Below are 6,164 nucleotides of genomic sequence, written 5' to 3' on the forward strand. Positions count from 1 at the left end.
CGTTGATTCTGGTTCTGAGGGTCAAAGGTCAACCGAAGGAGCAAAGAATATTCCAACAAAGTTTCATGCTAAAGTTTGCTATTTAGTCCCACTGAACGCTGTTTTATTAAACAGAGAACTTTTCAAATTGAGTTCAGTGAACCCATTAAGATGATGCCAGCCCGTGACATGGAGTGTCTGAGTAGCTGTCTGGTACCGTTTCTGTCTGACCTGCAGCCTCCGGGCCAGGTCCTTCATTATCACAGCTCCCAGAACCAGGCAGGGAGCTGCAGGTCTGGGTCTGAAGACACTGAAAGCAGATGAGCTGATGAGTATGATTGTGGCATTGGGAACATCAGATCCCTGTTAGCAGCGTTAGCTAGCAAGCTAACACTGCAGTTAAGCATTCATCCCATTGGTTGGAACTTTGATTGGACACAGATCAGAGGAACATACTTCTGTCCTCTGTGGAGCTGTGATCCACACAGATAGTGAGCTTAGTAAAGTGACTGGTGGTGGATGGGCAGGTTAGCATACTTCCATTCAACTTGCTCAGTTTCCAAGACCTGGAGGTCCTCCTCTGTCTATCCTGGATAATCTAGATCAGGACCAGGGTCTTGGTCAATCCAGCAGTGATCGTTCTCTCTGACAGTCGCTCTGCTAGTTGTTCGCTCTTGTTAGCTAAACACAACTACAGCTGCAGTCATGAGATGTGTATCTGGTATTTGTGACTGAGCTTTGCTAACATTTCCGATTCACCACCATTCATTGTGCTAAGCTAACTAGCATTCTCTGTAGCTCTTGTATGGCCCTGGGGACAATGGAAAATAACTTCCTCACACAGACATAGCGGGTGGTAAACGTTCTCCTGAGGAACCATCATCGTGCTATGAGAACATTATCAGTTAACGCGGAACACTCGGAGTGGATTGTGTTCCCAGAGAAGAAGTGAGAGAACACAACGTGGTGCAGTAACAGCAGCTCAGCTAATTAGGCCTCATTATCAGCCCTAATAGCAACCAGCTGAGCTCGACCTCAAGCTCAAGCATGACTCTCTAGCACCCTGCACTGTAGTGAGAGGAAGTGCAGCACACCCCGGTATAAACCAATCAAGCTAGTCTAGATCCTCCCTAACCAACACAGCAGTACTGGTCATACTTAGGTCCCAAGTACTTGTACTTTGGGTGTGTGTCATCGTATAGTGGCTGGTACCACATGTTGTGTGTCAGCATTTGTAGGAGCCAATTTCTATGTTTCTATTTTTTTAAAGTCATAATCTGCTTATTTCTTATGCACTGTTGAGTGTGAGATTTGTGCGATGGTAACTTTCTCTTTAGTGGGCGCCCCCTGCAGGTGGAGAGGTCCATTAGCCATTCGAGGTCGTGCTGAGGCCTACAGTGGTGGCTTTTGGCTGGGAAGCACAAAGTCTTCAGACCTTGTTTCACAGTTTGCAACTGGTAGCTTGTTTGCTATATTTGCTTGCCAGATTGCTTTACAATTTTGAGAACAAACAAACCCGTATACATGCATTTTGACCATTATTTTGGTAAAATATGGAACAATAAAGCAAGATCATTTTTTAATTTCATCTACCCAGTCGCACCCAGAGTGATACAGACAATAGGAAATGTTTTAGTCCCTACATTAGTCTAAAGACTTGCTTGATGATCCGTGGATTACCAGATTTTCCAAGGAAATGTGGAGTTTGGAAAACTGAGGACTGACCCCGAACACAGCACCAAGGCGGAGCGCTGAAAAAGTGTATAAAATTGCAAGTTCAGAATTCTCCAAATGAAATTATCAAGTGGAATTGCAACATTGGATGTGTTTTTATTTCAGACGGACAGGAATTTGTATTTAGGATCACTAAAGGAGTGAATTTGAGCTGAAGGAATGAGATAAAAATTGTTTGGTGTACCATCGTTTGTTTGAATTTGGGATGTATTCAAATTATGGAGCGCTTGCAAGGACTGGCCTGTTTGGAGAAATTAATAAAGTGCGAATGATAAAAGGAAGTCAACTTGCATTAACACGAGTGATGTGGAGGTAAAATTCCTCTCGGAAGACGAGGAAAAAAAACGCAAGATAAGGAGAAAGAGAAGTTTTCTGCAAATGTTTCCGACGAAAAGAAACTACGTTTATCCAGAAAAGCCAAGCTTGGGCAGTTAATGCGCAGAAAGAACATTGTCCTTGAATTAATGAAGTATGTGGCAAATATTGATGAAGTAAAGGAACACACACTGAAATATTCTGACTTGATTGAAGAATTTAAAGATTTTGCCTATAACGACAGAGACAATGACACTGGTAGCTGGTTTAGTTCCAAAATAGCCTCCATTGATAAATTAATGCTCACATGAATAAGTGGCTGTCAAATCCACCAGCAATGATTGACAATTATGATGATGACGATGACGAAGACAAAGATTTCACGAATGAAAAGGATGCCAAAGCTCTTGTTCATGTTGCTCCCCACGAAAGTGCATCTCAAGTCGGTTCCAAACTCTCCTCTACAGTACCTTCACATCCTCTTGTTTAAAGGGGCAAGTCTGTCTGTTCTACTCAAATGAACACGGCCGCAACTCAAGGAAATTGCACAAAGAAAAGATTTGTTTCCTGAAGTAAAAGTGAATCTGTTTCGGGTGTCTCAAACTAGGGCACACGAGCAAAGACTGCAACAGGCGTCTCTTATGCGAAGTGTGCAAACCCGCTCAACTGTGCTTCATATAGGAACAACATGGATAAGGAAAAAGGAACCATGCAGGGAACAGGACAGGACTCAATGAGTGGTGTGAAGGTCTCTGCATGTGGGCCGATTGGGGTCGATGGCCGGTGAAGAGGAGTCTGCACTGTGCCTGTTCAGGTGAAATCCAGCAAAGGGAACAATTTAATCAATACATATGCATTCCTTGACCTTGGCAGCATGGCCACATTCTGCATAAACTGACTCATGTATCAGAGGAAAAGAGAACAGCATCCCGCTTCGCACCATGGGTCAAGAAAAGACAAAGCAGTCAAATTGTCCTAAGGCCTGGAGGTGAGTGAGGAACATGGCAACACATTCATATCTCTCCCAGTTGCATACACCCACAAGACCACGCCTGTCACAAAACAGAACATCCCTACCCCTCGTGATATTATCAAGAGGCCATACCTCAAGGACGTCAGACACCACCACATTGATGCTGACGATGACCTTTTGATAGGCACTGATGCACCAGTGGTAATGGAACCTTGGCAGGTCATTAACAGCCAAGGACAGGGTCAACATGCAGAAAGGACCCTGCTGGGCTGGGTGGTCAATGGGCCACTGAGAGGAAGAGGAAATGGTCACTCACTCTCGAATGTAGGTGTTGATTATTTTGGCCCCATCAACATCAAAAGAGGACGCACCACATTGAAGAGATATTGGGTCTTATTCACGTGCAAGACCAGTAGAGCCGTGCATAATGAAGTCGCCAACTCTCTTGATACAGACTCATGTATCCATGCCCTGAGATGATTCACCTGTAGGAGAGGGCAAGTGAATATCCAGTCCTACAATGGCACCAACTTTGTCGGGGCCGAGCGGGAACTCAGGGAAGCTCTCTCATCCCTAAACCAGAATAAAGTGGAAGGAGCTCTTCTTCACAGGGGTGTGCAGTGGAGTTTCAGCCCCCTCCCCCTGGAGCATCCCACCACTGAGGAGTGTGGGAGCGGTTCATAAGGTCAGTGAGAAAGATCCACTTGGGATCTTTGAGAAGAATGACCCGTATGGGGGGCTGCTGGAGACAGGTGCAGTACACGGCCAATTTATTTTGAAAAAGTTGGACCCTGTAGTACTTGTCTCTAATGCAGTACAGAAAAAAAAGGTGCATAAAGAGAAGAAGCTTCACTCCTGGAGACCTGGTGATGGTGGAGGATTCCTCTGCACCACGCGGCTCATGGGTCTCAGGAAGAGTATTAGAGGTGAAGTCGTGAAGCCTGGTGAGAAGTGTCAAAGTTAAGACGCAAACCAGCGTACTGGAGAGGCCCAATACAAAGCCCTGTCTGCTGCTGGAAGACACAGAACAATAGTAGCAGCCATTCAACCTCAGGAACCCATAGTTTTACCTAATGGTCAAGTAGAGGTTCCCTTTAAATGAAAAGTAATTGTTGTGATTCCCCAAATACAGTCAGGGGCCGGTACTGTAGGAGCCAATTTCTATGTTTCTATTTTTTTAAAGTCATAATCTGCTTATTTCCTATGTACTGCTGAGTGTGAGATTTGTGTAATGGTAACTTTCTGTTTAGTGTGCGCCCCCTGCAGGTAGAGAGGTCCATTAGCCATTCGAGGCCGTGCTGAGGCCTACAGTGGTGGCTTTTGGCTGGGAAGCACAAAGTCTTCAGACCTTGTTTCACAGTTTGCAACTGGTAGCTTGTTTGCTATATTTGCTTGCCAGATTGCTTTACAATTTTGAGAACAAACAAACCCGTATACATGCATTTTGACCATTATTTTGGTAAAATATGGAACAATAAAGCAAGATCATTTTTTTATTTCAAATCAACAACCCTCTTCTGAATATTCTGTTTTTCTAGCGTTTGCTACAGTCTACCCAGCCAGACCCAGACTGATAAAGACAATAAGAAATGTTGTAGTCACTCCAACACTGGATGTTCAGGGTTAGTGACACTAGTGAACAATGACCAAGTGTGTATGGGCAAAGAAGAAGAACGCCCAGCAGTCGAGGAGCTGCACTTCTGTCAAGAAGCTTCCAGCAAATCTGCTGTATTCTCTTAGAGATCATGCTGTATGCTCGGATGATTCATGTGTTCAACCCTGCGGGCAGTTCTGACAAATGGTCTCTGTCAATAAAGATTTGTTTTAAAGCGTAGATCAGCCCCGAGGCACTGAGTCAACACCCTGTCAGAGCATGTTTGAATTGTATTTAATATCTTTAGACCTGATTGAGACATTGAGGAGCCCCTCTGAAACGGGAGAATCTCTGCTGCCTGACGCATCCTGCAAGTAACATTTACAACCATCAGAGTGGGGTCAAATTATGTCTCTCTACCAATGCACTCTCACTGGAGACCCAACAAGATGGCGAAATTCAACAAACCCCCTACAACTTCAAAGAGGCAATATGTTGTACTCACACCGCTAATGTTTGACAGCAACCTGGAAGAATCAGCTCAGTGTTTGGCTAACCTCTCATACTACTAGTAAACTAATCTAAACTGAACTTTGACATCAGGAAGCTGATTGGTCCTCACGCGCCTGCACGCACCAGCAGGAGCACGCCAACGATGCCCGATGAAGCTAAACTTGAAGACGAGGGACGAACCAAGTCTCCCTCCATAACATGGGGCAGACTTGGTTCACCACCAGCTGATTCACAATGACTTTGACAGGGCAGGTTCGGCTTTTACTGTTATTACAGGGTCTGATCTTAACGCTGGCCCCTGGCTGGTACAGGAAGCCACAGCAGAGAGACATTTTTCTTCAGCTAGTCCAAGTGGCTAGTACACATTTCTTTTGAATTGTTCTTTCCTCACAACATTTGGAGCTTAACTTTACTTTCACACTTTCATTAAAGGCCCCTGACTTTGATGAATCTCTGGCTTTGCTCTAAGACTTATTTGTTTAATCTTGGGTCTCTGACTTTCATCTCAGATTTTTTCCTTTGATCTTGGGGCTCTGCTTTTGATCTCTTTGATATCAGGAATTCCACTTGACATTTTTGACAGGTTGTATAAGAACTGCTCAGCTTTATCATGAAGGACCTGTTTACTCTGCTGGTGCTTGATTCAGAGGAAGACAAGTGCCAAGAAAACCTTGAGGTCAGGTTCAGGATCGAGAGAGAGGAGGGACTGAAGCTAATCTCTTGTAACACTGTCTACATCACCTGACTCCAGGGGTTCAATCTGTGGACTCCTGCATTCACAAATTCTGCTTTGCCTGCATTAATGAGTGGCCCAGAAAAAGGAGTGTCCTCTGTGTAAACAGCCGTTAAATTTAATCCATCGTTCTGTGACTCCAGAGGAAGACCTCGCCAAGTATGACACACACATAGGAGAGTCTGCAGGATGACCAGTTTATTATCTGCTACAGCCCAGCTGTGTCTGGCGATGAGGACTGAGTCCACTTTTGGAACCAGATCTGACCCAGGGGTGCACATCTACTCTCAGTGACACCTGGTGGTGGGACTATAAGACACCCG

Source organism: Aulostomus chinensis, chromosome 1, assembly GCF_037954235.1.
Source record: "Aulostomus chinensis isolate RoL2024-O1b breed Wild chromosome 1, RoL_Achi_v1.0, whole genome shotgun sequence".
In the NCBI taxonomy this organism is placed as follows: Eukaryota; Metazoa; Chordata; class Actinopteri; order Syngnathiformes; family Aulostomidae; genus Aulostomus; species Aulostomus chinensis.